General features: G+C 49.7%; 2 long non-coding RNA genes across 6 annotated transcripts; both read right to left on the bottom strand.

Annotated features, from left to right (window-relative positions):
• Window positions 1–5594: 5594 nt before the first annotated feature.
• On the bottom strand, window positions 5595–9274 carry LOC123356941. 3 transcript variants are annotated; one of them, XR_006575471.1, is made up of 6 exons: window positions 9216–9274; window positions 8780–8960; window positions 7861–8052; window positions 7200–7316; window positions 6066–6897; window positions 5595–5747 (listed from the first exon to the last, which is right to left on the bottom strand). It is a non-coding gene; the product is annotated as an uncharacterized LOC123356941 (long non-coding RNA). The 3 variants fall into 3 exon arrangements; XR_006575470.1 differs by having other exon boundaries at window positions 9205–9260; XR_006575472.1 differs by lacking the exons at window positions 7861–8052; window positions 8780–8960; window positions 9216–9274 and adding an exon at window positions 7399–7852.
• Window positions 9275–9286: 12 nt separating this feature from the next.
• Window positions 9287–17253, bottom strand: LOC123356940. 3 transcript variants are annotated; one of them, XR_006575469.1, is made up of 5 exons: window positions 16931–17253; window positions 15808–16030; window positions 10598–10728; window positions 9911–10068; window positions 9287–9345 (listed from the first exon to the last, which is right to left on the bottom strand). It is a non-coding gene; the product is annotated as an uncharacterized LOC123356940 (long non-coding RNA). The 3 variants fall into 3 exon arrangements; XR_006575468.1 differs by having other exon boundaries at window positions 15808–16018; XR_006575467.1 differs by lacking the exons at window positions 15808–16030; window positions 16931–17253 and adding an exon at window positions 13979–14294 and having other exon boundaries at window positions 10598–10748.
• Between the last annotated feature and the right edge of the window lie 1759 nt (window positions 17254–19012).

Raw genomic sequence — 19012 nt, 5'->3', positions numbered from 1 at the left:
CACTCCTGCCCGTGCCCTATGAAGGGAGACAGCAAAAAGAGAGAGAGAGAGAGAGAGAGAGAGAGAGAGAGAGTTGGCCAACACAGTAGAGTAGAGAAGACAGAGAGAAACAGAGGAGGAAGGCAAGCAACTCACCACCTGGAGTCATCCTCATGGATCTAACCTTCTCCTGCCGAGGACACACCGATCCTGGCCAGAGAAATGATCAGCCCCTGAAAATGGGGACCGTGTCTCCCTCAAAACCACAGCTAGTCAGGAACCTTTTCTTACAAACCCAGCCCCACCTAACAGGGTGTCTCTACCTGTAGCCAGGTGGGCCGTGAGCAGAACCCTCAGCAAAACAGATACTTATCTCAGTGATAGTAGCAGCTGTTCTGCTCCCAGATGGACGGCTCCTGCCTGGCACCAACAACGCTCGCAGTCTCATCACTCGTCACATAAGAGCAGTAGACTTTGACATGTGATATCTTTTTGCTTGGTACTAAAACCAGGGGATAAAACAAGTAAGCTACTGTCTCAGTCAGAAATGTCTCGTAGGCTCTTCTTTTCCCCTCTCACGCACGGCGGGGTTCCGGCCTCTACCCATTACACCTTTAGGACTGAAAGTACAAAGCACCTCTTACAACAACACCCAACAGAGTCACTCTGCACAGTAGACTCTGGCCCCTTCCCACCCTTAATCCCACAGAGCCCTGTACCCAACAAGAAACCACACCGTCTATGAAGAATACTACAGTGAGTACAGATGACTCTGAGTTCAAAGCACTGAGCCCTTACTCACAGCCAGTTATGCAGAAGGCAGAAACCTGAGGACTATTCTTGTTTCCTTAGAAGGATGTCCAGGCTGCTCAGGTCCACTTCTGACATTCTCATCCGGCTGGGGCTCCTGGACGATTCCTCTGCAAACTAATAAAGCCAAGCAAGAACTGTCACTACACAGAGCTCTATGAATGCCCTCATCCCTGCCTCCCTCTCCCATCTCATCTACATCAGCCCGACTCAATGAACAGAGACTGAGTCAACACTGACGGTCACCGCTCCACTCTAGCGCCCACTACCCTGCATGATTTTCATCCCCTCCTACTTCTTCATAGCTCCTGATACCTAGCCTGTGGGGATGCACACCTAGCACTCCTGCCCGTGTCCTATGAAGGGAGACAGCACAAGGAGAGGCAAGGACAGAGACAGAAAGTGTTGGCCAACACACTAGAGAAGAGAGTGAGAGAAAGAGAAACACAGAGAAAGGCAAGAAACTGATATGGGCCATGAGCAGAACCCTCAGCAAAACAGACACTTATCTCACTGACAGTGGCGTCTGCTCAACCCCCACATTGACGGCTCTTGCCTGGCATGAACAATGCTCACAGGCTCGCTGCTCTCACTCACTTTCCATCGCATGAGGGCAGTAGACTCTGTGTGTGACTGCTGGGTTTAGTACCAAGGAAGTAGTAAAGGGAAAAACAAAAAATTACCATCTCCGTCTGTAATGTCACAGTCTCTTCATTTCACATCTCCTGCATCCCACAGCTCTGCCCTCAACCCATCTCCCATTACTACTTTACAGCTGCAACTAGAAGGGACCCATTTTAACTGCACCCAAAATAGTCACTTTGGGATTAAGGCTGGGGAAGGGACAAGAGTCTCCCGAGCAAAGAGCCTCGTACCCAACGAGGAAGCACATGGCCTATGAAGGAATCAAGAGTGAGTACAGGTAAGTAATTGAAAACACTGACTTCTTACTCATAGCCAGTTATCCAGAATGCAGAAAGCTGAGGACTGTTCATGTCTCCTTAGAAGGATGTCCAGGCAGTTCAGGTCCACTTCTGCCAGCTTCTTCTCCAGCTGAGACTCCTGGACAATTCTTCTGCAAACTAATAAAGGCAAGCAAGAACTATCACACCACCAGTGGTTCTCAACCTTTGGTACTGATGATCCCTTTTACATAGAAAGCTTCGGAGTGTGACCCTCCCCTTATAAATTAAAAACACTTTTTGTATATTCAACACCATTATAAATGCTGGAAGCAAAGTGATGTTTAGGATGGAGGATGACATTTCACAACCCCCCAAATAACAAACTTGCAGCCCCCTGACGGGACCTAAACCCCCGTTTGAGAACTCCTGCACTACATAGAGCCCAATTAAGGCCCTCTTCCCTGCGTCGCTTTCGATCTGTCTTAGCCCCACAACACCAACAGTCACCGCTCCAGTCTCGCACCGACTGCCCTGCATGATTTTTGTCCCCTCCTACTTCTTTATGGCTCCCAAGACACAACCTGTGGGGGTGCACACCTAGCTCGCCTGCCAATATCCTAAGAAGGGAGACAGCACAAGGAAAGGCAAGGACAGATTGAGAAAGAGTGTTGGCCAACACACTAGAGAAGAGCGAGAGAGAGAGAGAGAGAGAGAGAGAGAGAAAAACACGAGAGAAAGGCAAGCAATTCACCACCTGGACTCATTCTCCTAGATGCAACCTTCTGCTGCGTAGGACACACTGCTCCTGGCCAGAAAACTAAGCAGCCCCTAAAAATGGGGATCTTCTCTCTCTCAAAACCACAGCTAGTCAGGAACCTTTTCTTACAAACAGCCTCAGCAAACGGGGCATCCCTTTCAGGAGCAAGGTGGGCCGTGAGCAGAGCAATCACCAAAACAGACACTTATCTCATTGACAGTGATGACTGTTCCATTCCCAGTTGGACGGCTTTTTCAAGGCATCAATAATTCTCGCAGTCCCATCACTCTCGCTCGCTTTCCATCGCATGAGGGCAGTAGACTCTGACTTGTCACTTCTTTTCCCTTGGTACTAAATCCAGCGGAAAAACAAGTCAGTCACCATCTCAATTGGCAATGTTGGGTAGCCGCTTCTTTTTGCCTCTCCCACATGGTGGGATTCTGCCCTGAACCCTCCTCCCATCACGCCTTTATGACTACAAGTAGAAAGCACCCCTTGCAATGACACCTGAAATAGTCACTCTGCACAGACGACTCTGGTCAGACACACCGAACCTGTGGGGAAAACACGTAGAAACTGTGCTTCTTTTTGGCTTGTAACTTATTGCTTCTTGTAGCTTTTTGCTTCCAGCAAGCACGGACAAGGAGGAGCAAAGGGGATGGCTAGTTGAGGTGCACAGCGGGCCCACCACAGTCCCAGACTGCACACCAGGGGAGATCTAGTCATTGAGTGCTGGGGTTCTTAGGGATTGGCTTGTTTTGGCCTTGTTTTCAAATGGGTTTATCTTGATTTTTGGCTTATTGTCAAAGTCGGGGTGCTTATTTCCCCATGAAAGTTAGCAATTGTGACTCTGGTCCCTTCCCCAGCCTTAATCCCAAAGAGCCCCACACCCAACAAGCAAGCAAATGAAGTGTGAAGAAAATCACAGCAAGAACAGATGAGGAATTCCAAGCACTGACCACTTACCCACAGCCAGTTATGCACGAGGCAGAAAGCTGAGGACTGTTCATGTCTCCTTAGAAGAATGTCCAGGCTCCTCAGGCCCACGTCTGCCAATTTATCCTCCGGCTGCTGCTCCTGGATAATTCCTCTACAAGTGCAGCAAAGCAGCCAACCAAGAGCCCTCACTACAAAAAATTCAATAGGTGCGTGAAATCTTGCCCTCATCCCTGCCTCCCACATCAGCCCCACTAGAGCAGAGACTCAGTCAACACCCACAGTCACCGCTTCACTCTAGCGCCCACTGCCCTGCATCATTTCGGTCCCCTACTTGTTCATAGCTCACAAGACCTAGCCTGTGGGGATGCACAACTAACACACCTGCCCGTGTCCTACGAAGGAAGACAGCACAAGAAGAGGCAAGGACAGAGAGAGAGTGAGAGACAGACAGAGAGAGTGTGTTGGCCAACACATTAGAGGAGAGAGAGAGAAAAACATGGGAGGGAGTCAAGAAACTCACCAGCTGGAGTCATCCCCTTGGATCTTATATGCTGCGGAGGACACACTGGTCCTGGCCAGAGACATGAGCAGCCCCTGAAAATGGGGACATCGTCTCCCTTGTAACCACAACTAGTCAGGAACCTTTTCTTACAAACCCAGCCCCAGCTAACGGGGTGTCCTTACCAGGAGCAAGATGGGCTTTGAGCAGAGCAATCACCAAAGAAGACACTTATCTCATTGAGAGTGGTGGCGGTTCCGCTCCCAGATGGACGCCTTCTGCGTCGCATCAACAACACTTGCAGAGTCATCGCTCTTGCTCTTTCCATTGCACGAGGGCAGTAGACTCTGGCCTGTGACTTCTTTTCTCTTGCTACTAAACCCAGCACAAGGGGGAAAAACAAATCAGTTACCCTTTCAGTCAGCAACTTTGGGTAGGCTCTTATTTTCCCCTCCCGCACACAGTGGGGCTCCGCCCTCAACCCTATTCCCATTACACCGGTAGGACTACAAGAAGAAAGCACCCCTTGCAACGACACCCGAAATAGTCACTTTGCACAGCAGACTCTGGTCACACACACCAAATCTCAAGGGGGAAAATAAAACATAGAAATTGGTCTTGTTTTTGGCCTGTAGCTTATTGCTCGTTGTAGCTTGCTGCTTCCGGCAAGCAGGGGCAAAGGGGGGAGAGAGTCAGGGGTGCACAGCGGACCCACCACAGTCCCAGACTGCACGCCAAGAGAGATCTAGTCATTGAGTGATGGGGTTCTTAGGAATTGGCTTGTTTTGGCCTTATTGGAAATAGGATTAGCTTGATTTTTGGAATACTGTGAATTCAGGGTTATCATCTACCCAGTGAAAGTTGGCAAGTATGACTCTGGTCTCTTCCCCAGCCTTAATCCCACAGTGCCCCACACCAAACAAGGAAGGAAACGGCCTATGAACAAAATTACAGTGAGTACAGATGAGGAATTCCAAGCACTCACCGCTTACTCACAGCCAGTTAGGCAGAAGGCAGAAACCTGAAGACTGTTGAGGTCTCCTCAGAAGGATGTCCAGGCTGCTCACGTCCACTTCTGCATATTTTCGTCCAGCAAGGGCTCCTGGATGATTCCTCTGCAAACTAATAAAGTCAAGCAAAAAAAATCACTACACACAGCACTACTGGTGCATTTAATCTTGCCCTCATCCCTGCCTCCCTCTCACATCCCATCTACATCCGCTCGACTCCATGAACAGAGACTGAGTCAACATCCACAGACACCGGTCCACTCTAGCGCCCAATACCCTGCATGATTTTCATCCCCTCCTATTTGTTCATAGCTCCCGAGATCTAGCCTGTGGGGATGCACACCTAGCACTCCTATCCGTGTCCTATGAAGGAAGACGGCACAAGAAGAAGCAAGGACAGAGACAGAGTGAGAGACAGACAGACAGTGTGTGTGTTGGCCAACACATTAGAGGAGAGAGAAAAAAAACACGGGAGGGAGTCAAGAAACTCATGAGCTGGAGTCATCCCTCTGGATCCAACCTTCTGCTGCAGAGGACACAACCCTCGTGGCCAGAGAAATTACCAGCCCCTGAAAATGGGGACCTTGTCTCCTTCATAACCACTAGTTAGGAACCTTTTCTTACAAACCCAGACCTTGCTAATGGGTCGTCCCTACCAGGAGCTGAGCCGTGAGCAGAGCAATCACCAAACCAGACAGACACTTATCTCAGTGACAGTGGCCTCTGCTCAGCTCCCAGATGGACGGCTCTTGCCTGGCCTGAACAATGCTCACAGGCTCGCTGCTCTCACTCACTTTCCATCGCACAAGGGCAGTAGACTCCGACGTGTGACTTGTTTTTCCTTGGTACTAAACCCAGCAGAGGGGAGAAAAGCAAAAAAAGAAAATAGCATCTCCGTCTGCAATGTCGCGTAGTCTCTTCATTTTACAGCTCCTGTATCCCACGGTTCTGCCCTCAACCCATCTCCCATCACTACTTTACACCTGCAACTAGAATGGACCCTTTGTAACTGCATCCAAAATAGTCACTTTTCTCAGGAGACTCTTGGCCCTTCCCCCCCCTTAATGCCAAAGAGCCTCATGCCCAACGAGGAAACACACGGCATGTGAAGAAAAGTACAACAACAAGAACAGATGAGGAATTCAAAGCACCGACTTCTTACTCACAGCCAGTTATGCAGGAAGCAGAAAGCCGAGGACTGTTCGTGTCTGCTTAGAAGGATGTTCAGGCTGCTCAGATGCACCTCTGCCAGTTTCTGCTCCGGCGAGGGCTCCTGGACAATTCCTCTGCAAGAGCAGCTGCAAAAGCCAAGCATGAACCATCACAACACAAAGCTCTAATGGTGCTTGAAATCTTGCTCTCATCCTGCCTCCCTCTCCCATCCCATCTAGATCGGCCCCACTCGATGAACGGAGACCAAGTTAACACCGACAGTCACTGCTTCACTTTAGCGCCCACTGCCCCACATGGTTTTCATCCACTCCTACTATTTCAGGGCTCCCAAGACCTAACCTATGGAGATGTGCACCTAGAACACCTGCCCGTGTTCTACGAAGGGAGACCGCACAAGGAAAGGTAAAGATAGAAAGAGGGTGTGTGTGTTAGCCAACATACTAGAGGACAGAGACAGAAACACAGGAGGAAGGCAAGCAACTCGCCACCTTGACTCATCCTCCTAGATCTTTCTGCTGCGGAGGACACACCGCTACTGGCCAGAAAACTGAGCAGCCCCTGAAAATGGGGACCTTGTCTCTCTCAACCACAGCTACTCAAAAACATTTTCTTACAAACACAGCCCCAGCAAACGGGACGTCCCTACCAGGAGCAAGGTGGGCCATGAGCACAGCAATCACCAAAACAGACACTTATCTCACTGGCAGCTGTTCTGATCCCGGTTGGACGGCTTTTGCGTGGCATCAATAACTCTCGCAGTCCCATCGCTCTCACTCACTTTCCATCGCATGAGGACAGCAGACTCTGACGCGAGATTTCTTTTCCCTTGGTAATAAAACCAGCAGAAGGGGGGAAAAAAAAGTTACCAACTCAGTGGGCAACGTCGCATTGGCTCTTCTTTTCGCCTCTCCAACACGGCGGGGCTCCGCCCTCACCATTCTTCCCATCACACCTTTAGCATTACAACCAAAAAGCAGCCCTTGCAACGGTACCCGACAGTCACACGGCACAGCAGATGCTGGCCCCTCCCCAGCCTTAACACCACAGAGTCCTGTACCCAACGAGGAACCATACGGGCTGTGAATACAGTCAGTACAGATGAGGAATTCCAAGCACTGACAGCTTACATGAGAGGCAGAAAGCTGAGGACTGTTCATGTCTCCTTAGAATAAAGTCCAGGCAGCTCAGATCAACCTTTGCCAGTTTCTCCTCCGGTGAGGGCTCCTGGACGATTCCGCCGCAAACTAATAAAGCCAAGCAAGAACTATCACTATGCAGAGCTCTATTAACGCCCTCATCCCTGCGTCCGTCTCCCATCCCATCTACCTCAGGCTGACTCGATGAACAGAGACTGGGTAAAAGCAGACAGTAACCGCTCCACTTTAGTGCTCACTGCCCCTCATGATTTTTCTCCGCTCCTACTGCTCCATGGCTCCCAAGACCTAGCCTGGGGGGGATGCACACTGAGCACCCCTGCCTGTGTCCTATGAAGGGAGATGGCACAAGGAAAGGTAAGGACAGAGAGAGACAGACAGAGTCAGAGAGACGGTGTGTGTTGGCCAACATATTAGAAAAGAGAGAAAAACATAGGAGGAAGGCAAGCAACTTGCCACCTGGGTGTCATCCTCCTGGATCTAACCTTCTGCTGCAGAAGACACAAAACTACTGGACATGAGCACCCCCTGAAAATGGGGACCTTGTCTCCCTCATAACCTGTGCTGTTCAGAAACTTTTTTCTTTTTTTTTTTTTTTAAACAAAGCCAGCCCCAGCTGATGCGGAGTCACTACCTGGAGCCAGATGGGCCGTGAGCAGAACCTTCAGCAAAACAGACTCTTATCTCAGTGACAATAGCAGCTATTCCACTCCCAGATGGACGGCTTTTTCATGCCATCAATAATTCTCCAGGTCCAATCGCTCTTGATCACTTTCCATCGCATGAGGGCAGTAGACTCTGACATGTGACTTCTTTTTCCTTGGTACTAAACCCAGCAGAAGTGGAAAAACGAACAAGTTACCATCTCCGTCAGCAATGTCACGTAGTCTCTTAATTTCATATCTCCCGTATCCCACGGCTCCGCCTTCAACCCATCCTCCATTACTACTTTACACCTGCAACTAGAAGTCACTTTGCTCAGGAGACTCTTGTCCCTTCCCCAGCTAAGGCTCTTGGATGATTCCTCTGTAAACTAATAAAGCCAACCAAAAATGATCACTACACAGAGCTCTATGAATGCCCTCATCCCTGCCTCCCTCTCCCATTCCATCAACATCAGCCCTACTTGATGAACAGAGATGCAGTTAACACCAATAGTAATCACTCCACTCTACTATCCACTATCCAGCATGATTCTCGTCCCCTCCTACTTCTTCATGGATCCAGGAGACATAGCCTGTGGGGATGCATACTTAGCACCCCTGCCTGTGTGCTATGAAGGGAGACAGCAGAAGGAGAGGCAAGGACAGAGAGAGAGAGAGAGTGTGTGTGTGTGTGTGTGTGCTGGCCAACACTAGAGAAGAGAGAGAATGAGAATCATGGGAGGAAGGCAAGCAACTCACCACCTGGTGTCATCCTCCTGGATCCAATCTTCTGCTGAGGAGGGAACACAGCTAATGGACACAGAAATGAGGACCTTGTCTCCCTCATAACCAAAGCTAGTGAGGAACATTTTCTTATAAATCCAGCCCCAGCTGATGGGGTGTCCCTACCTGGAGCCAGGTGGGCCGTGAGCAGAACCCTCAGCAAAACAGACACTTCTCAGTGACAGTGGCAGCTGTTCCGCTCCCAGATGGACGGCTCTTGCCTGGCATGAACAATGCTCGAGGTCTCGTCGCTCTCACTCGCTTTCCATCGCATGAGGGCAGTAGACTGACTTCTTTTCCCTTGGTACTAAACCCAGCATAAGGGGGGGAAAAACAAGTAAGTTACCATCTCAGTAGGCAATGTCTCATCAGCTCTTCTTTTCCCCTCTCCCACATGGTGGAGCTCCACCCTCAACTCTCTTTCCATCACACCTGTAGCACTACAATGAAAAAGGAGACCGTTGCACCGACACTTAAAATAGTCACGTACCCAACAAGGAAGCACATGGCCTTATGATAGCAAGTACAGAGAAGGAATTCAAAGTACAGACCGCTTACTCACAGCCAGTTATGCAAGAGACAAAGCTGAGGACTGTTCGTGTCTGCTTAAAAGGATGTCCAAGCTGCTCAGGTCCACTTCTGCCTCTTCCTCCTCCAGCTAGGGCTCCTGGACAATTCCTCTGCAAGAGCAGCTGCAAATACCAAGCATGAGCCATCACTACACAAAGCTCTGTTGATGCTTGAAATCTTGCCCTCATTCCTGCCTCCCTCTTCCATTCCGTCTGCATCGGCCCCACTTGATGAACAGAGACCGAGTTAACAGCGACAATCACTGCTCCACTCTCACACCCGCTGCCCTGCATTATTTTCATCCCCTCCTACTTCGCCAGGCTTACCGAGACCTGGCCTCTGGGGACACACAGCTAGCTCACCTGCCTGTGTGCCATGAAGGGAGACATCAGAAAAAGAGGCAAGGACAGACTGACAGAGTGTGTTGGCCAACACTAGAGAAGAGAGAGAGAGAGAGCTTAACACAGGAGGAAGGCAAGCAACTCGCCACCTGGAATCATCCTCCTGGATCCAAGCTTTTCTGCAGAGGACACACCGCTTGTGAACAGAGAAATGAGCTGATGCTGAAAATGGGGACCTTGTCTCCCACATATCCACAGCTCGTCAGGAACATTTTGTTACACACCCAGCCGTAGCTAACTGGGTATCTGTACCTGAAGCCAAGTGGGAAGTGAGCAGAGCCCTCACCTAACAAGACACTTCTCTCACTGACGGTGACGGCTGCTCGGCTCCAAGCTGGACGGCTCTTGCCTGACATCAGTAATGTTCGCTGTCTCTCCGCTCTTACTTGCTTTCCATCGCATGAGGGGAGCAGACTCTGACCCTCCACTTCTTTTCCCTTTGTACTAAACCCAGCACAAGGGGGGAAAACAAATCAGTTACCATCTCAGTCAGCAACATGCATAGTTTCTTCTTCTCGCATCTACTGCACCCCAGGGCTCCATCCTCAACCCTCCTCCAATTACAGCTTTAGCACAACAACTAAAAAGCAGCCCACTGCACCTACATCCAAAATACTAACACTGCACAGGAGACTTGTACCTCTCCCTCATCTGAATCCCACAGAGCACCGTGTTCAACAAGGAAATTCACAGCCTCTGAACAAAACTGAAGCGACTACAGAGGAGGGATTCCAAACACTGACTGCTTAATTAGAGTCACATGCTTAACAGCCTCACCTGACTCTTAGCAAGTTAATTGGAGTCAGGTGTTCTCATTAGCCTGGAGCAGCCCCTGCTCTGGTCACTCAGGGAACAGAAAATTACTTATCCAGTGGCAGGTTTATCTCCCTTCTACTACTCTGCTGTTCCCAACTGGCCTGGGTCTATCACAGCAGATACTGGATAGAGAGAGATTTCACAAAAAAACACACACCTGCTCCTCGAATATCACGAGAGCACTCCTTAGCTCCACTGCCAAGTGAAAAACATCTAGATTGTGCAGGTCTGATTCCTCCAGATGCTTCTCCTCTGTCTGGGGCGGCTCCATTGGCCTTGAGCGGGCCTCTGCAAGAACAGCAAACCACCTATGGAAGCAACAAAGAATCCTGTGGCACCTTATAGACTAACAGACGTTTTGCAGCATGAGCTTTCGTGGGTGAATACCCACTTCTTCGGATGCAAGTGGTGGAAATTTCCAGGGTCAGGTTTATATATGCAAGCAAGAAGCAAGCTAGAGATAACGAGGTTAGTTCAATCAGGGAGGATGAGGCCCTTTTCTAGCAGTTGAGGTGTGAAAACCAAGGGAGGAGAAACTGGTTCTGTAATTGGCAAGCCATTCACAGTCTTTGTTTAATCCTGAGCTGATGGTGTCAAATTTGCAGATGAACTGGAGCTCAGCAGTTTCTCTTTGAAGTCTGGTCCTGAAGTTTAGGCACTGCATTTAGCCGTATGGAGTGGAAATCCATCAACCTCATGAAGAAACTTGCACAAATACAGACAGACATCATCTTCCTTTCCAAATGCAAACGGATGGACATCATACCAAATGGACTAAAGGTAAAAAATCCACTGCTATCTACATACTACACAGACCACAGTGAGAGATTATGCCATACTCTATCAAAGAAACTGAGGAACCACCTGATCAGCCTCCTATACAGCAAACAGGAAAACATCAAAAAAGAGCTCTCCAACCTGGAGACCCTCATCAATAACCAAACTTCCACACAAACGGACTTCACTAAAATAAGACAGGAGATCTACATCACTCACTTCACCTCTCTACAAAGGAAAAAGGACTGTAAGCTGTCTAAACTCCTACCTGCCACATGGGGCCACAACCGTGGTACCCCTAACCCACCCAGCAATATCGTCAATCTATCCAACCACACACTCAGCCCAGAAGAAACGTCTGTCCTATCTCGGGGACTCTCTTTCTGCCCTGCCACCCCCATCAACATGATACAGTTCTGCGGCGATCTGGAAGCCTACTTTCGCCGTCTCCGACTCAAAGAATACTTTCAGGACAACACTGAACAGCGCACTGATACACAGTTACCCTCCCACCAACAGCACAAAAAGAAGAACTCCACATGGACTCCTCCTGAGGGTCGAAATGACAGTCTGGACCTATACATTGAATGCTTCCGCCGACGTGCACAGGCAGAAATTGTGGAAAAACAACATCGCTTGCCTCATAACCTAAGTCGTGCAGAACGCAATGCCATCCACAGCCTCAGAAACCATCCTGACATTATAATCAAAGAGGCTGATAAAGGAGGTGCTGTTGTCATCATGAACAGGTCTGACTACCAAAAGGAGGCCGCCAGACAACTCTCCAACACCAAATTCTACAGACCACTGCCCTCAGATCCCACTGAGGAATACACTAAGGAACTGAACCATCTACTCAGGACACTCCCTACACTAACACCGGAACAAATCAACATACCCTTAGAGCCCCGACCAGGGCTATTCTATCTACTGCCCAAAATCCACAAACCTGGAAATCCTGGACGCCCCATCATCTCGGGCATTGGAACTCTCACTGAAGGACTGTCTGGATATGTGGACTCTCTACTCAGACCCTATGCCACCAACACTCCCAGCTATCTCCGTGACACCACTGATTTCCTGAGGAAACTACAATGCATTGGTGACCTTCCAGAAAACACCATCCTGGCCACCATGGATGTAGAGGCTCTCTACACCAACATCCCACACGCTGATGGAATACAAGCTGTCAGGAACAGTATCCCTGATGATGCCACAGCACAACTGGTTGCTGAGCTCTGTGCCTTTATCCTCAGACACAACTATTTCAAATTTGATGACAATATATATCTCCAGATCAGTGGCACCGCTATGGGCACCCGCATGGCCCCACAATATGCCAATATTTTTATGGCTGACCTGGAACAACGCTTCCTCAGCTCCTGTCCACTCACGCCCCTTCTCTACCTACGCTACATTGATGACATCTTCATCATCTGGACCCATGGGAAGGAGACTCTGGAAAAATTCCACCACGATTTCAACAGCTTCCACCCCACCATCAACCTCAGCCTGGACCAATCTACACGGGAGGTCCACTTCCTAGACACTACGGTGCAAATAATTGATGGTCACATTAACACCACCCTATACCGAAAACCTACCGACCGCTATGCCTACCTTCATGCCTCCAGCTTCCATCCCAGGCACACCACAAGATCCATTGTCTACAGCCAAGCACTGAGGTACAACCGCATCTGCTCTAACCCCACAGACAGAGACCAACACCTACAAAATCTCCACCAAGCATTCTCAAAACTACAGTACCCGCACGAGGAAATAAGGAGACAGATCAACAGAGCCAGACGTGTACCCAGAAGCCTCCTACTGCAAGACAAACCCAAGAAAGAAACCAACAGGACTCCACTGGCCATCACATACAGTCCCCAGCTAAAACCCCTCCAGCGCATCATCAGGGATCTACAACCCATCCTGGAGAATGATCCCACACTTTCACAGGCCTTGGGTGACAGGCCAGTCCTCGCCCACAGACAACCTGCCAACCTGAAGCATATTCTCACCAGTAACTGCACACCGCACCATAGTAACTCTAGCTCAGGAACCAACCCATGCAACAAACCTCGATGCCAACTCTGCCCACATATCTACACCAGCAACACCATCACAGGACCTAACCAGATCAGCCACACCATCACCGGTTCATTCACCTGCACGTCCACCAATGTAATATATGCCATCATATGCCAGCAATGCCCCTCTGCTATGTACATTGGCCAAACTGGACAGTCTCTAAGGAAAAGGATAAATGGACACAAATCAGATATTAGGAATGGCAATATACAAAAACCTGTAGGAGAACACTTCAACCTCCCTGGCCACACAATAGCAGATCTTAAGGTGGCCATCCTGCAGCAAAAAAACTTCAGGACCAGACTTCAAAGAGAAACTGCTGAGCTCCAGTTCATCTGCAAATTTGACACCATCAGCTCAGGATTAAACAAAGACTGTGAATGGCTTGCCAATTACAGAACCAGTTTCTCCTCCCTTGGTTTTCACACCTCAACTGCTAGAAAAGGGCCTCATCCTCCCTGATTGAACTAACCTCGTTATCTCTAGCTTGCTTCTTGCTTGCATATATAAACCTGACCCTGGAAATTTCCACCACTTGCATCCGAAGAAGTGGGTATTCACCCACGAAAGCTCATGCTGCAAAACGTCTGTTAGTCTATAAGGTGCCACAGGATTCTTTGTTGCTTTTACAGATCCAGACTAACACGGCTACCCCTCTGATACTTGACACCTATGGAAGAGCCATCACTGTCCAACATGCTACCGTGCTAGATATTTTACAATACCTGCCTCCACTCTCGCACCCACGACCTCACATAATTTTCATCCCCTCCTACTTCTTCCTGGCTCCCGAAACCTAGCCTGTGGGGATCCACACCTACCCGTGTCCTATAAAGGGAGAAAGCACAGGGATAGGCAAGGACACAGACAGAGAGAAAGAGTGTGTGTTGGCCAACACAGTACAGAAAAGAGAGAGAAAGAGAAACGCAGGAGGAGGGGAAGGAACTCGCCAGCTCGAGGCATCCCCCTGGATCCAACCTTCTCTTGCAGAGGACACACTGCTTGTGGATAGAAAAATGAGCAGCCCCTGAAAACGGGGACCTTGTCTCCCTCGTATCCACAGCTAGTCAGGAACCTTTTCTTACAAACCCAGCCCCAGCTAACAGGGTGTCTCTACCTGGAGTCAGATCGGCCGTGAGCAGAACCCTCAGCAAAACAGACACTTATCTCAGTGACAGTAGCATCTCCTCGGCTCCCAGATGTACGGCTCTTGCCTGGCCTGAACAATGCTCACAGGCTCGCTGCTCTCACTCACTTGCCATCGCATGAGGCAGTAGACTCTGATGTGTGACTTCTTTTTCCTTGGTACTAAACCCAGCAGAGGGGAGAAAAAGACAAGAAAAATAGCATCTCGGTCTGCAATGTCGCATAGTCTCTTCATTTCACATCTCCTGTATCCCACAGCTCTGCCCTCAAACCATCTCCCGTTACTACTTTACACCTGCAACTAGAAGGGACCCATTGTAACTGCACCCAAAATGGTCACTTTGCTCAGGAGACTCCTGTCCCTTCCCCAGCCTTAATACCACTGTGCCTGGTACCCAACGAGGAAGCACATGGCCTGTGAAGAAAACTACAGCAAGTACAGATAAGGAATTGAAAGCACTGACCGCTTACTCACAGGCAGTTGTTCAGAAGGCAGAAAGCTGAGGACTGTTCATGTCTCCTTAGAAGGATGTCCAGGCTGCTCAGAAACTTCTGCCAGTTTCTCCTTGGGCTGGGACTCCTGGACAATTCCTCTGCAAGCGCAGCTGCAAAAGCCAAGCATGAGCCATAACTACACACAGCTCTATTGGTGCTTGAAATCTTGGCCTCATCCCTGCCTCCCTCTTCCATCCCATCTACATCGGCCCCACTCGACGAACAGAGACCGAGTTAACACCAACATTCACCACTCCACTTTAGCACCTACTGCCCAACATGGTTTTCATCCCCTCCTACTCCTCCAGGGCTTCCAAGACCTAACCTGTGGGGATGCACACCTAGCACACCTGCCCATGTCCTAAGAAGGGAGACAGCATAAGGAAAGGTAAGGATAGAGACAGGGTGTGTGTTGGCCAACATACTAGAGAACAGAGAGAGAGAGAGAGAGACACAGGAGGAAGGCAAGCAACTCTCCACCTGCAGCCAGCCATTCTCCTGGATCTAACCTTCTGCTGCAGAGGACACACTGCACCTGGCCAGAGAACTGAGCAGCCCCTGAAAATGGGGACCTTGTCTCCCTCATAACCACTAGTCGGGAACCTTTTCTTACAAACCCAGCCCCAGCTAACGGAGCATCGCTACCAGAAGCAAAGGGGCGATGATCAGAGCAATCACCAAAACAGACACTTATCATTGACAGTAGCAGCTGTACCCACTCACAGTTGGACGGCTTTTCCATAGCATCAATAGCTCTCACGGTCCGATCACTTTCCAACGTATGAAGGGAGTAGACTCTGATGCCTGATTTCTTTTCCCTTGGTACTAAAGCCAGCACAAGGGGAAAAAATTACTTACCATCTAAGCGGGCAACATCGCATTAGCTCTTCTTTTCACCTCTCCCACATGGCGGCGCTCCACCCTCAACACTCTTCCCATGACACCTTTAGCATTTCAGCCAAAAAGCAGCCCTTGCAACAGCATCCAACAGTCACTCTGAACAGCAGACTCTGGCCACTCCCCAGCCTTAATACCACAGAGTCCTGTACCCAACGAGGAAGCACACGGCCTGTGAACAATACTAGAGCAAGTAAAGATGAGAAATTAAAAGTGTAAGTTTTAAACAAACAATTTAATACTGTAACCAGTAATGATAATTGTGAAGCTTGGTTGAGGTGGTGCTGTCAGAGGGTGGGATATTTCCCAGGGAATGCCTTACTGCTAAATGATGAACTAGCACTCAGCTGAGCCCTCAAGGGTTAACGCATTGTTGTTAATGTAACCTCACACTCTACAAGGCAGCACGAATGGAGGGAGGGAGGGGAGACAGCATGGCAGAGAGAGACAGAGACACACCCTGTGTGGGGGGGGGGGGGGGGGAGCGAGAGATGCACATTGCCCCTTCAAGTGCGCTGACACCACTTTAAGGACATTGCCTTATTAAGTAGGTCAGGAAGTTGAGACAGCAGCTGCGGGCAGCAGACTCTCTCCACCCTGAGCCCTGTCCTGTCCCCACCCTGCTCTAGATGGAGAAGGGATAAGTGGGGGGCAGGAGTAGGGGGAGGGGGACACCCTGACATTAGCCCCCCTTTCCCCTCTCCCCTGCACAGCAAGCAGGAGGCTCCAGGGAGCAACTCCAAGACAGAGGGCAGGAGGAGCACATGGCAGTGGGGGGGGAGGGACAGCTGAACTGCCAGCAACTAATAGCCTGCTGGGTGGCTGCCGCACAGGGAACTTAGCGGGGCGGGGAGCTGATGGGGGGCTGCCGGTCCACCCTGGTTCCAAGCCCCCACCAGCGAGCTGAAACGGGCTGCTCTTCCTGCAAGGACTGGATAAACCAGGCAGCTGCCAAGCAACGTTATAAGGGAGCATTGCGCAATGTTACACAAGCATGTTCCCTAATTGATCAGCAACATAACAACGTTAATCAGGGTGACTAAGTGAGGAGTTCAGTGCTTTGAATACAGTATCACTTACTCACAGCCAGTTATGTGCAAGGCAGAAAGCTGAGGACTGTTAATCTCTGCTTAGAAGAATGCCCAAGCTGCTCAGGTCCACATCTGCCACCTTCTCCTTTGGCTACTGCTCCTCCATGATTCCTCTAGAAGCGCAGCTGCAAAAGCCAAGCATGAGAAATCACTACATACAGCTCTATTGGTGCGTGAAATCCACTCAATGAATACAGACCAAGTAAACACTGACAGTCACCGCTCCACTCTCGCACCCACTGTCCAGCATGATTTTCATCCCCTCCTACTTCTTCATGGCTCCTGAGACCTAGCCTGTGGGGATGCACAGCTAGCACCACTGCCCGTGTCCTATGAAGGGAAACGGCACAAGGAGAGGCAAGGACAGAGAGAGATAGATACAGGGAGAGAGTGTTGGCCAACACATTAGAAGAGAAAGAGAAAAAACACAGGAGGAAGGCAAGAAACTCACCAGCTGGAGTCATCCCCCTGGATTCAACCTACTGCTAGCAGGGCCGGTTCCAGGGGTCTTGCCGCCCCAAGCAGCCCCCCCAAAAAAGCCACAATCGCGATCTGCAGCAATTCAGCGGGAGGTCCTTCGCTCCGAGTGAGGGACCCTCCGCCGAATTCCCGCCGAATACCTGAAAGTGCCGCCCCGCTCAGGAGTTGCCACCCTAAGCACCTGCTTGATAAGCTGGTGCCTGGAGCCGGCCCTGACTGCTAGAGAGGACACACCATTTATGGACAAAGAAATGAGCAGCCCCTGAAAATGGGGACCTTGTCTCCCTCCTAACCACAGCTACTCAGGAATCTTTTCCTACAAACCGAGCCTCAGCTAACGACAAGTCTCAGCCTGGAGGCAGGTGGGCTGTTACCAGAGTCCTCCCCAAACCAGACAGACACTTATCTCACTGATGGTGACGGCTGCTCCGCTCCCAGATCAACGGCATCTGCATAGCCTGGCATAACAATGCTCACTGTCACATGGCTCTTGTGCGCTTTCCATCTCACAACAGGGGTGGGCTCTTACCCTTGACTTCTTTGTCTGTGGAACTAAGCACAACACAGATGGGAAAAACAAAAGTTATCAGAATCTGCAATATTGTATATGTTCTTCTTCTGTTGAGAAAGTGGATAAGGAAAAGTTATTTACTTATTCCCATAATACAAGAACTAGGGGTCACCAAATGAAATTAATAGACAGCAGGTTTAACACAAATAAAAGGAAGTTCTTCTTCACGCAGCGCACAGTCAACTTGTGGAACTCCTTACCTGAGGAGGTTGTGAAGGCTAGGACTATAACAATGTTTAAAAGGGGACTGGATAAATTCATGGTGGCTAAGTCCATAAATGGCTATTAGCCAGAATGGGTAAGAATGGTGTCCCTAGCCTCTGTTGGTCAGAGGATGGAGATGGATGGCAGGAGAGAGATCACTTGATCATTGCCTGTTAGATTCACTCCCTCTGGGGCACCTGGCATTGGCCACTGTCGGTAGACAGATACTGGGCTAGATGGACCTTTGGTCTGACCCGGTACGGCCTTTCTTATGTTCTTCTCCCATCTCCCATTACACCTTTATAGATACAATTAAAAAGCATGCAACGCACATTCAATTTCTGGAATTCCTGGCCAGGGAACCCTGTGAAAGCCACGGCTATAACAGGTTTAAAAAAAGAACTAGGTAAATTCATGGAGGATCGGTCTATCAATGGCTATTGGTCAGGATGGGCAGGGATGGTGCCATTATCCTCTGTTTGCCAGAAATTGGGAATGGGCGACACAGGATGGATCACGTCTCGATTCCCTGTTCCATTCCTTCCCTCTGAAGCACCTGGCATTAGCCACTATCAGAAGACAGGACACTGGGCTAGATGGATCCTTGATCTGACCAAGTACTGCCCTTCTAATGTTTGTATGTTGAGCAGCCTGTTGCACCTGCACCCAAGAGAGTCACTATGCAGAAGAGACTATTGTCTCTTCCCCTGGATGTAACTCCACAGCTACTCCCAAAATAGGGAAATTCTTCTCCCACACCCAGAACAAGAAGGAAAACTTTTATAAGAAACCAAACCCACCTAAAGTGAAGCAGCCGCCT

The sequence above is a fragment of the Mauremys mutica genome, unplaced genomic scaffold (genome assembly GCF_020497125.1).
Source record: "Mauremys mutica isolate MM-2020 ecotype Southern unplaced genomic scaffold, ASM2049712v1 000062F_np12_subseq_12882662:12971114_obj, whole genome shotgun sequence".
Classification (NCBI taxonomy): domain Eukaryota; kingdom Metazoa; phylum Chordata; order Testudines; family Geoemydidae; genus Mauremys; species Mauremys mutica.
Note: the sequence above shows the minus strand (reverse complement) of the source record. Positions and strands in the feature narration are given on the sequence as shown.